General features: G+C 36.7%; 1 protein-coding gene and 1 long non-coding RNA gene across 5 annotated transcripts in view; both read right to left on the bottom strand.

Moving 5' to 3' along the window:
* The window catches only part of ETFA (electron transfer flavoprotein subunit alpha), a 78855-nt gene that overhangs the window by 23945 nt on the left and 41810 nt on the right, over positions 1 to 13100 (bottom strand). The window contains exon 10 of one of the 4 annotated variants that reach the window (XR_005795950.1): positions 1838 to 1955. The exons of the other annotated variants lie outside the window; for them this stretch is intronic. The gene's annotated coding sequence lies outside the window, so the exon portion shown is untranslated. The remainder of the gene's footprint in view (positions 1 to 1837; positions 1956 to 13100) is intronic. 4 annotated transcript variants of the gene reach the window in all.
* Positions 3591 to 6909, bottom strand: LOC121042039 (uncharacterized). The gene is made up of 2 exons (XR_005795951.1): positions 5427 to 6909; positions 3591 to 5339 (listed from the first exon to the last, which is right to left on the bottom strand). It is a non-coding gene; the product is annotated as an uncharacterized LOC121042039 (long non-coding RNA).

The following is a 13100-nucleotide window of genomic DNA, read 5'->3' as shown; positions in this document are numbered from 1 at the left end:
ATGGCTCAGAGCCTGGAGCCTGTTTCTGATTCTGTGTCTCCCTCTCTCTCTGCCCCTCCCCCCTTCATGCTCTGTCTCTCTCTGTCCCAAAAATAAATAAATGTTGAAAAAAAAAATTAAAAAAAAAAAAAGTATTCCCATTTTATAGAAGAGAAAGCACAGGCTCAGGCAGGCTTGGTGTGTTGTTCAAGGTTATATATATAGTGTACCTATAAAAGGCCAGCTTCTTGACCCAAGTACTTTAATATTAAATTCAGTACATTTTCTACTACACCACAAATAACTGAATATTATGACAGTACTGGTAATATACTTCAACTGAAGCCACTAGTCTATAAAAGTGCAGTGAGCATATTTACCTTAGAGAAAAAACACTAACACAAGATGAGATGAAATGAACAGCTAACTTATATATAAACTTAAGTTATATATAAACTGAAGTTTATATATAAAAAAGTACTACCAATTTTAGCTAACAATTTATATCCCATGTTATTAAAGATATCAGTACAACAGCTATAAGTTTCATATTCTGAGAAGGGACATAAGCTACATCTTTTGTATTCCTCTCTCTACCAACCACTTGCATATCAACTGGAATTTGCAGGCCCTCCATAAACACAGACTAGCTACAAGTCCGTCAGAGACTGACTCACAGAAGAGGCAAGAGTTGGAAATTATTTCTTAATTGTTGTTGACAATGTTTATACAACACGTACTAAAAACTAGCCAATACTTTCAGATAAAAACTTTGATCCAGTTTTCAATGAAGTCAGTATCTGGTTCTAAATAACCTAATGGGAAAGGCCTAGAAGCAAAGCCAGAAAGCCCATTTAGGAAAAAAAAGTAACAGTCTTCATGTAGCCTCTGAAGGTTCCTCACATGAATGTGATGGACTTGGTGTTTACCAGGCACAGAATATATAGCTTGGATTTTTTAGACAAAGATTCTTTGAAATCCTAAATTCATCTTTAGACATAAGTACTTCTATATTCTTTCTCCGGCCCACCTTTTCACCCCAGAAGAAGCCAAGTAAATGTCTTCTTCACAACAGCTTAGTTACAGTATGTCCAAAGCAGATGACAAATCATACCACTAGCATATACTTCATTATACACCTATTTAGTTCAAAATATAAATTTAATAACCCATTTGCTCAAATGCAAAGTTAAAAGATTTTTTTTAGAAAATAAGAACATCTGGGGCGCCTGGGTGGCGCAGTCGGTTAAGCGTCCGACTTCAGCCAGGTCACGATCTCGCGGTCCGTGAGTTTGAGCCCCGCGTCGGGCTCTGGGCTGATGGCTCGGAGCCTGGAGCCTGTTTCCGATTCTGTGTCTCCCTCTCTCTGCCCCTCCCCCGTTCATGCTCTGTCTCTCTCTGTCCCAAAAATAAATAAACGTTGAAAAAATTAAAAAAAAAAAAAAAGAAAAAGAAAATAAGAACATCAACTGCATTGTGACTTGCAATGCAAGTTTAAACATAAGCCAGAAAAAGTGAATATTATTATATACTTTACTAAAATTATTCAGGTGATTAATTTACATTGAAATATTTGGGTATATGCCATCAAAACACTTAGATATACAATCAGTCTATTACAGACCTTTGCATTTTATCAGGTCAAGTAAGAAATCTGACTATAAAATTTTTTGTCAGCAAGGTTTTAGTTGATCTAAGTCAGAACATGCTAAATTATATATACATACATAGAATTTTGTAGTAAGGCATCTCTAAGATTATCTATGTAATCACTTTATTGTATCAATGAAAAAATTGAGGTCCACAAAACAGAGATGGCACCAGAACCTGACCTCCAGGCAGTATTCTTTTTACTTACCAAGCTGCCGCTTTCCTAAAACTACTAAGAAGAGTTAGGCCACTGCTTCTGCACAGCATTTCTTGATCTTTACTCTAAAATTCTTAAGGTAACTTCTATGCCCAGGACCTCATGAGAGCTATAAAGTAACCAGAGGAAAACAGTTTGAAGGTTCCTCAAAAAGCTAAACACAGAATTACCATATGACCCAGCAATCCTACAATTAGATGTATACTCAAAACAACTAAAAACAGACTCAAACAGATACTTGTATGTGAATGTTCATAGCAGCATTATTCACAATAGGCAAAAGGTGAAAACAAACCAACCTAATACCCACCAGCAGATAAATGGATAAACAAAATGTTCATGGAAGATTACTGGAATATTTTTCAGCCATAGAAAGAAATGAAATTCTAATACATGCTACAACATAAATGAAATCTGAAATCATGCTAAATGAAATAAGACACAAAAGGGCAAATATTATATGATTCCACCTCCTTGAAATACCTAGCATAGGCAAGAATCACAGAGACATAAAGTACACAGAGATTACCAGAAACAGGGGTGGGGGTTAGGCAATGGAGAGTTATCACTTAATGGGTATACAGTTTCAGTTTGGGGTGATGAAAATTTTGGACAATAGATAGTGGTGATGGTTGCATGACACTGTAAATGTAATTAATACCACTGAATTGTACACTCAAAAATGGTTGAAATGGCAGATTTTATTAGATTTTATACCATAATAAAAAAGTTATTAGAAAGTTATCACCTTGACAGAAGCCTTCACATAATTCTCCATCTTCAAAAAACTTAAGTTCTAGAATCTTGTGGTCTTGACAATTATAAAAAATAAATAGTTCACATAATGTTAAAGAAATATAATAGGGGAAACCAAGTACAAGATTTATAGGAATTCTCTGTAGTTTCTTTGCAAATTTTCTGTAAAGCTAAAACTGTTCTAAAAAGTAAAAGTTAGGGGCGCCTGGGTGGCTCAGTTGGGTAAGTGCCTGACTTCAGCTCAGGTCATGATCTTGTGGTTTGTGGGTTTGAAACCCACATCAGGCTCTGTGTTGACAGCTCAGAGCCTGGTGCCTACTTCAGATTCTGTGTCTCCCTCTCTCTCTCTGTCCCTCCCCTGCTCACACTGTCTCTCTCTCAAAAATAAGTAAACGTTAAAAAAAATTTTTTTAAGATAAAAAAAAAGCAACCAGAGTTGTAAAGTTCAGCCCAAGTTACACAAAGACTCTTTGAAGTACTTTCTAAAGTTATAAGACTTTTAGTGGCACTAATAATATGGAAAAAGAAAGTACCTGTAAGAAAATAATAAATTTACTATTCATCCAACCTAACCAGAGACCCTCTAAGTAACCTCACTTCAAGGAAATGGAGGGGACACCTGAGTGGTTCAGTCGGTTACACAACTGACTCTTGGTTTTCGGCTCAGGTCATGATCTCACTGAGATTGAGCCCCATGTTGGGCTCTGCACTGACAGCTCAGAGCCTGCTTGGGATTCTCTCTCTCTCTGCCCCTCCCCAGCTCATCCACATGCTCTCTCTAAAATAAACTTTAAAAAAACAAAAAAGGAAATGGAATACATTCTTCTGTCCCAAACACTATTTCCCAAATTCCTTTTCAGACTAAGTTCAGTTAATATTAATATAGAATGATATTAGATTAAGTCATTCAAATGTTCTTTTGTACAAGATTTTAGTGCTCGATTATCTTTGGCCCTAAAGTGAACACAAGGACAGAATATGTATGCTAAATGATCAATTCTCCATTTTATTTAATTTACAATGTCTTATGTTCTCTGACATTTGTGTGCATGTTTATCACATCTGAAACTATACATGAGAAAATAAATTAGCTTTTACATGAGAGAACCAAAAATACAATTAGAATAAAAATAGAAATTTAGAATAGTTTTCTTCTTTCCAAGTTAGCACACAAAGATAGCTACAACAAAGCAACAAAGATCTGTCTACTCTAATTGATTTTCATGCCAGTTGTTAAATTAGATTGACTGCCTACAAGACATGTCAGTTTATCATAACAGTGGCATGCTTTTAAACAGTTATACATGTAAAAAGAGCTCAAGACTCTCCAAAAGTTAAAAATTTCAACCTCATATATAAAATAGTAATGAATAAAAAACTTCACTGATCTTGGTCTTTGAGAATAAATGTTTAAAGAAATCAGTCTAATAAAAATCAGAAAATAAGCTAAGAAAATAAATCAAAGCTATAATTTGAACTCAAAGATGTAATTAGAACTAATTTTTACCAATTAAGTTTTTAACTGTTGCACAACTGAACAATTTATACATATTAACCTCAGTTTATAAATTCTACAACTTCTCCTTTGTCATTTTAAGCTTCACTGTAAGGACTCTGATCATCCTGGCCACGTAATTACCTTTAAGAAGCATGCTTAGGGTGTTTTCTGGACTGCAGGTCCATACAGCATTTCTCTTTGCCCTCTTGGGAATAGAACATCAATTGCTTTCAGCTAAATGCACTCACATATGAATATTTTAGTACAATTTAATGCTTCTATACCAACCCCAAAGGAATAGAGCATCAATTTGTGAACACAGTTCTCTCGGAGTTAAAAGCCAAGCTGGATAATGCAGTATGAAAGGGCTTGTCAATCTTTAGCTTTTTAGCAAGTCAGAAAAGCAGTCCATAAATTCAGTCCCAGCTGTATACAAATAACTCTATATAAAGTTTGCTCCTACACAGACTTTTTCAGCATAAGTGAATTTTCAAAACAAAACCCCCAAAACAAAATTTCTTGTTTTGGTAAATTCCCCCAAACTGCTTCTTCACCTAGTAACTATTCCCCTACTCTCAGAGTTATAAACAGACCACTGATCTGTTAGTAAAATACCAAAATACAAAGTAATCTACTTCCACTAAGAAGTTGCACTAAGTGTAAAAACATATTTCCCTGGCAGTAGATAACAGATTCTTTAATGATTGCAATAAGCCTATATGTTTGGATGGATAGGACGTAAAGTCAAACAGAGCTTCTAAAAGGCAATTCAGAGAAAAACGTAAAACGGGAAGTACCAATAAATATGCCAAGCCTTAAAAAGCCAAATTAAATTCTAGTCATAGTTTAAGTCTGACACTCTACTAAGCTCAACAAATATTAATTAATGTCCTAACAAAATCCAATGAGACTGCCAAATATGAGTTATAGAAATAAGATTTCAATATCTGTTCATGATTTCAAAACAAAAAATCTCTTAGCAAACAAGGATTTATAATTACAAAAATAGCCAACACATAGCACTTGTACTATATGTGAGGTATGGTTTTAAGTGTTTTACATATTACTTATTCTATCTTTACTATTTACCATGAGATAGAGACTATTATCACCATTATACAGTTGAGAAAACTGTGGTACACAGAAGTGATTTGTCCAAGGTTATACAAGCAAGCAAGCAAGTAAGCAATAATTATATGACACTACTATAGAAAACTTCTGTTTCTTGTTTTTCTTAATCTGATAAAACAGATTGCAAACATCATACCTAGTGGTGAAACCTAGAAGAAATTCCTGGAAAATAAGGGACAGGGTATTTACTATCACCACTTCTATTAACAATGTCCAGGTTAATAGCTGACACAGCACCAAAAAAAAAAAAAAAAAAAAAAAAAAAAAAAAAAAAATCAAACAAAAGGATAAGACAAAATTTCATTATTTCCAGAAGACAAGACATGACTATGCATGTACAACACCCAAGAATCTACAGATAAGTTAATGAAAGCAATATATAAACATCAATAGCATTCCTTATTTATCTGTATACATTTATAAAGAAATTATAAAACTATTTGAATGGAGAAATAAAATCATGGTGTTGTATAGAAGACAAAATATTGCAAAGATGTCAACTCACCCCAATTAAATCTATGCATCCATAAGTTCACTTGAATTTTTGCTGCCTGAATATTTGTTACAACTTGTACTTTTTAAATCCAGAACTCACTATTCAAATAAATTTTTTTACAGAATAATAATGAATTTGCATGAGTGCACATGTAAAGTGCTTATGAATCTCAGAGACTTTTGTGTCCACTCAACAGTTGTATCTCAGCTATTTGACAGGATCATATCTTATGTTCACACTGTATAACTACAATTAATGGGAACACAAAGAGATATCCATTTTGAGATTTTTTTAATCTTGTTGCTTACCTGGCTTTGGACAATGATTCACAGCATCTATTTCTGGAGTCTTAGGAGACAAGAAAACTGTCCATCACCTCTCAGCATCTGAATGTGAGCCCCTTTACCAACTCCTCCCATGCACCCTGACTCACCACTGAATTCTCCTAATTCTCATGACCAAATCTCACCTGGGCAAGTCCTCAATCAGTATATTATATGGCGTTGGTTATTAACTAAGAATTATCTGCCTTTAGCAAATCTTTCATTATTTATTCATATAACAATTCATACATGTTTGGAGCAATGCAGAAGAAATATTTGATACCATCCAGTATCACTGCCTTCTGTCCAGAAACATTCTAAATAATGAGTTTAGTAAGTGTGAAACAACTAAGTAATTGGTGTTTTAAATATTTTATATTATGTCGAAAACCTTGGTGAATTCTTATCATTTAAGCTTCTCTGAATTTTCAATAACTACACAATAGCAAGAATCACACTAAATTTGGGCAAAACAACCTACATTTCCAATCAAAACTTCAACTGTGGAGTTTGACAAACTAATTCTAAAACTGCAAGAGAAAGGCAGAGAGCCAAGAACAGCTAAGACCATTCTGGAGAAGAATGGGGAAAAAGGGATACTGCCCAACTACATAATTTTATTACTAAAGCTTTAGATACAGTACAGATACAATGATAAACCACTGACTGACAGAACAGAACAGAGAGCCCAGAAATAGACTTGTGTGCTATATAAACTTGTAAGAGGTAACACTAGAGATCAGTGGAGGAGGAGATTAGTCATACAAGGAAAAAACTGAACACCTACTTCACACCAAACATCAAAATAAAACCAAGTAGAGGCGCCTAGGTGGCTCTGTCAGCTGGGCGTCCGACTTCAGCTCAGGTCACGATCTCACAGTCCGTGAATTCAAGCCCCGTGTTGGGCTCTGTGCTGACCGCTCAGAGCCTGGAGCCTGCTTTGGATTCTATGTCTCCCTCTCTCTCTGCCCCTCCCCTGATCATGCTCTGTCTCTCTCTGTCTCAAAAATAAATAAAAACATTAAAAAATTTTTTTTAATAAAAAATAAAATAAAACCAAGTAGATTATAAACTAAAATGTGAAAAGCAAATTTTAAAAGTTTTCAAAACACATACAGGTGAGTATCATAAGACCTTGTCTTAGGAAATATATTTTTTTAATGTTTATTTACTTTTGAGAGAGACAGACAGAGAACGAGCAGGGGAGGGGCAGAGAGAGAGGAAGACACACAATCCAAAGCAGGCTCCAAGCTCCGAGCTGTCAGCACAGAGCCCCATGCGGGGCTTGAACCCATGAACTGTGAGATCATGACCTGAGCCAAAGTTGAACGCTTAACCGACTGAGCCACCCAGCCCCTCCAGGAAATACTTCTTTTTAAAAAAAAATCTTTTTTTTTTTAACATTTATTTATTTTTGAGACAGAGAGAGACAGAGCATGAACGGGGGAGGGTCAGAGAGAGAGGAAGACACAGAATCTGAAACAGGCTCCAGGCTCTGAGCTGTCAGCAGAGCCCAACGCGGGGCTTGAACTCACGGACTGCGAGATCATGACCTGAGCTGAAGTCAGATGCTTAACTGACTGAGCCACCCAGGCGCCCCAAAATAGTTCTTAAACACAATACAGACAGTAGATACCAAAAAAGAAAACAGTAAGTTGAACCACATTAAAATTAAAAGCTTCTGTTTATCAAAAGATATAAAGAAAAAGACGGCTAAAAACTGAGAACATGTATGCGACACACATAACCAAAAGATTAGTATCCAAAAGATATTAAAAACTTCCAAGAGTTGATAAGAACAATTCAATAGAAAAATGGGCAAAAAGATAGGAACAGGAAATTCAGAGAGAAAAAAAAAATTAATGGAATTTAGAATATAAAGATACCTCACTAGTATCAGGGAAAAGCAAATAAAAAACTGAGATTCATGCCCATTAGACTAGCAAAGCTTTTTTTAAAACAATTGTGGCAAAGTATACATAACATAAAATTTACCATTTTAATCACTGCTAAGCATAGTTCTGTGGCATTAAGTATACTTGCCTTGTCGTGCAAACCATCACTGCTATCTCCAGAACTACCATCTATCTCCAGAACCACAAAACTTTAAAAAACCAAAAATACCAAAGTTCAAAGAGGATGGGAGAAGGTAAGTTTTATAAACTGCTGGTAAGTGTAAACACCCACTTTGGTGAACACTTCATTTCTGGTAATCGAGCAGTTTCACTCTCAGGCACACATCTCTGGGGAAACATTAACATACAAGGAGCCAGAAGAATCTTCAAGGAACAGTATTTATAACAGCAGAAATTATAGACTACCTAAATAAGCATCCATTAGTAGGAAAATGGGTGAAGTGTGATATATTTATATAACAGAATACCATACATCAATGAAACACAAATGAAAAACCTTCACCTGAATTAAAATGGAAGAATCTCAAACATGAGACTTAAAAACATAAAGAACGCATACAGTATGCTGTTGATAGAATGTTTTCAAAATGTATACAAAACGATATTACCTATCAGTGTTTCTCAACTTTTTTACAACATGGCACACAGAAAATGGTACCATTTGTATGGTGCACTGGGCTACAAAACCAGCTAGTCATGTCTCCTGTTCCAAAGGCTGAGAGGATCAACATCTCGTCACACTTGTAAATCATTCATAGTACTCAAGTTGAAAAGTTCAGCTACAGACTGTTTAGGGAACTGTAGATACACAGTAAAAGTGAGATGTATGAAATCACCATCACCAAATTTAGGGTAATGGTTACTTTTTGAGAGAAGGGAAGCATATATATTAAAGAAAGAGTACACAGGGGTTTCAACTGTATTATAATATTTTTTAATTTAGTAGTAAAAAACAAAGGTGTTTACTATATTATTTTTATATATGCATATTAAAAAAATTTTTTTTTCCAACGTTTATTTATTTTTGGGACAGAGAGAGACAGAGCATGAACGGGGGAGGGGCAGAGAGAGAGGGAGACACAGAATCGGAAACAGGCTCCAGGCTCCGAGCCATCAGCCCAGAGCCCGACGCGGGGCTCAAACTCACGGACCGCGAAATCGTGACCTGGCTGAAGTCGGACGCTCAACCGACTGCGCCACCCAGGCGCCCCTATATATGCATATTTTAAAAATGAATAGAAAAGAATGGGAAGCAAAGTGGATTTAGCAAATGTAAGCTACTTTTTTAAGCTTAGCCTGACAAGAGAGATGAAATGGGTGATAGCTTAGTGGGGAAAAGAGGCTGTTGGGAAGACAAAGGATTTTTTTTTTTTTTAACTTTTTAAAAAATTTTTTGAGAGACAGAGAGAGACAGAGCGTGAGCAGGGGAGGGGCAGACAGAGAGGGAGACACAGAATACAAAGCAGGCTCCAGGCTCTGAGCTGTAAGCACAGAACCCAATGCAGGGCTCAAACTCACGAATGTAAGATCATGAGCTGAACCAAAGTCTGATGGTCAGCCGACTGCACCACCCAGGAGCCCTGAATTTTCTTTTTTAAGATTATAAAAAGGAGGGGCGCCTGGGTGGCTCAGTCTATTAAGCATCCAACTAATGATTTCAGCTCGTCATGATCTCACATTTTGTGGGTTCGAGCACCACATGGGGCTCTGAGCTGACAGGCAGAGACTGTTTGGGATTCTCTTTCTTGCTCTCTCTGCCCCTTCTGACCCCCTCTCTCAAAAATGAATAAAAATTAAAAAAAAAAAGATTATGAAAATGAGCCAGTAGAGACAGAGAGGTTCTGAATCCAGACCATGGGAGTAAATAATGGACTATCCTGAAGGAGGTAGGAATTTATGGAATCCAAGGACAGGTTAGAGAGATTAGCATTAAATTAGAAAGGGTTCACCTCTTTCTTTGATGTATAAAGGTAAGTTGTATTGTTTTGCTTTTATAGGGAGAACAACTTGACTTCTGAAGTAGAAGGAGAAAGATCAGTGCCTGAGAATAGGGGAAATAATACTAAATAAAGAGCTTGAAAAATTGGTACAACATAATATTGATATACACTAACAGAGGGCAAAATCAAAATTCATTTCAGGTAGATCTATTTGTGGAAAACTATATGAGGCTATGCAATCCAGTTTTTCATGGACAAGTGATTTTTTAAAATGTGCTCAGGGCTTTAGTTATTCTGCAGAGGGGCCATAGAGACCTTTTCAGGAAAAAGAAAAAGGAAAGGGCTATGTTAGCAGCCCTCTTGGTTATACCACCCCACTTCATTTCCACTTTCCCTGCTACTCATGGGGCTTCCTGAGAAGATTTCATCTGAAGAAGAGTTCTACAACTAAATCACTACTCTGAAATTTTATCCTGGGAAAACCACACCAGCAAGCCCCAAACCAAATAATTCTGGCTCCTTACAGAACTGTACCTAAAATATTAGGCAACTGGCTGACACTGAGGGACATTATTAAAAAAACACCCTATGAAACCACTGTCCTATTTATAGTAAAAGTATTGTTGAGGATGTTAATCAATAGTGTCCTCTTTATGAGGGCTCAAGGGATAAATATCTCTCTCTGATCTTGATAACAGGCCAAATTATGCTTCCCATGTGCAATTAGTTTATTTTTACCTTAGGGACACTGTAAATCAGGACACTGATCTTGTTTCCCAATATGAACTGGCTCCTAGAAAGCCTAGTGCCAAACTTACAGACTAGCTCTAGCAAATGGACAGAATAAAATTTATTTTCTTACATATCTCCAAACTCTATCTTCCACCTAAGTTATCTCAAGACCAAAATGCCACCCAGCACCTCCCTGCAAGAGACAAAAGGCAGAGTTTGGCTACATGTAAAGGGGTGGGGAACAGGAGTAAGAAAGCCCCAGCCCTGAGGTCTGGGTACAGAGGGCCTGCCTAAGACTGAGGCTAAATAAGAAGTGAGAGTTATTCCTTACTACAACCATGAGACTAAAGGCTAAAGAGCTATAGCAACTAAATGCAATACTTGACCCTAAACTGGATTCCATATGGAGATGGGACAGTAGTATAATGAAGGTTACTAAGCTAAATGATAAAGTTGGAATATCCCATTATAATATAGAAACTTGGAATTAGAATTTAAGCTGACAAAATCCAAATATACTTTATACTTTGGTTATATAAAAAAATATTTCTTTCTTAGGAAATACACACTGAAATATTTAGGGGTCATGATGTTACTGTCGCATGTTCAGGGAAAATTTGTGTATATATGTGTATATACATATGTACTGTACTATTCTTTTTATTTTTTTAATGTTTACTCATTTTTGAGAGACAGAGCATGAGTGGGAGAGGAGCAGAGAGAAGAGAGGGAGACACAGAATCCGAAGCAGGCTCCAGGCTCTGAGCTGTCAACACAGAGCCCGATGCAGGGCTCAAACCCACCAACTGTGAGATCACAACCTGAGCCAAAGTCGGACGCTTAACCAACTGAACCACCCAGGCACCCCTATACTGTACTATTTTTAATTTTCAACTTTTTCTAAGTTTGAAATTACTTCCAAATATAAAGTTAATTAAAAAAATAAAGAGGAATATGGAAGTCTTAGTTGCAACAGTAAGCTGAACCAGTGGTTCCCTATCCCTCGGTCTAAATTCTTAATTCTTGCAGGAAGCATGAATCCATAAACATGCGAGACACACACACACACACACACACACACACACACACACTCAATAATCTTCCATATCTATATGGTATAAACTGCTGTGAATGATAAAATAAAAATGTATTTAATAGTACAACTAAATTCATGGCATTTTCTGGGCATTTTACATTTTCTCAAATAATCAAAAACAAAAGTAAAAGTGTTTTGTGAGGATAACAAAATTTGACTTTGTGTCCCCTTACCTGAATAGGGAACTTCTTACTATTTTCATCAGAGAAAACTGTGGTGATGCTTTCCATAGCTATACAAAATGGCAACAAAATAGAACACAGGATCTTCAAAGAATATAAAGTTGACTGGAATGTGAATAGAAAAAAACAAGCTTTAAAAGATTCAAGAGGCTTCGGGGCGCCTGGGTGGCTCAGTTGGTTAAGTGTCCAACTTTAGCTCAGGTCATGATCTTATGGTTTGTGGGTTCCAGCCCTGTGTCAGGCTCTGTGCTGACAGCTGGGAGCCTGGAGCCTGCTTCAGATTCTGTGTCTCCCTCTTTTTCTGTCCGTCCCCCGCTCAGGCTCTGTTGTGTGTGTGTGTCTCTCTCTCAAAAATAAGAAACATTAAAAAAAAAAGAATTAAAAAAAAAGATTCAAGAGGATTCCAATGGTTGAGAAAAACCCAAATTTAATAAAGTAACAGTTCAGCTTTAAACACAAAGGAAGGGGCACCTGGGTGGCTCAGTCGGTTAAGCGTCTGACTTCAGCTCAGGTCACGATCTCGCAGTGTGTGAGTTCGAGCCCCGTGTCGGGCTCTGTGCTGACTGCTCAGAGCCTGGAGCCTGTTTCAGATTCTGTGTCTCCCTCTCTCTCTCACCCTCCCCGTTCATGCTCTGTCTCTCTCTGTCTCAAAAATAAATAAATGTTAAAAAAAAAATTTTAAACACAAAGGAATACTTTATTATTATTAGATAAGGGAGACATGGTTGGCAATAAAATACGGGCGAAGGAGAAGACTAAGATTTTGGATGTCCACAAGTGTAATACATGCCAACAGTGGGATATGGCTGCCAAAAACCTAATGTAATATTAAGTAGCATTAATTAAAATATTATTCAGGAAGATAATAATCCAACTCTGTACTCATCAGAGCACATGTGAAATAATGCATTCAATTCTGGGCCTTAGAACTCCTGCTTATGGCCCTGAGGGAATGAATAGCTTGTATCAGACTAATCCTCCTGCAGAGAAAAACTCTAAAACCTCCTGAAAATACAGACAGCAACTGTTTAAGTGCACTGGAGACAAGACAGGCAGCACTGGAGAAGGCAGAATTCTGTAGGGGAGGGAGGCATAATAAGATGGGCTTACCTTATACATCTATTTTCTCCCTTGGGGCATTTCCAGATTTCCCACAGGGGATAAAAGCTAGTCAGAAAGCAGTC

Source organism: Herpailurus yagouaroundi, unplaced genomic scaffold (genome assembly GCF_014898765.1).
Source record: "Herpailurus yagouaroundi ecotype Mexico unplaced genomic scaffold, PumYag 184, whole genome shotgun sequence".
Lineage (NCBI taxonomy): Eukaryota > Metazoa > Chordata > Mammalia > Carnivora > Felidae > Herpailurus > Herpailurus yagouaroundi.
This window is presented reverse-complemented; position numbering and strand designations above follow the sequence as displayed.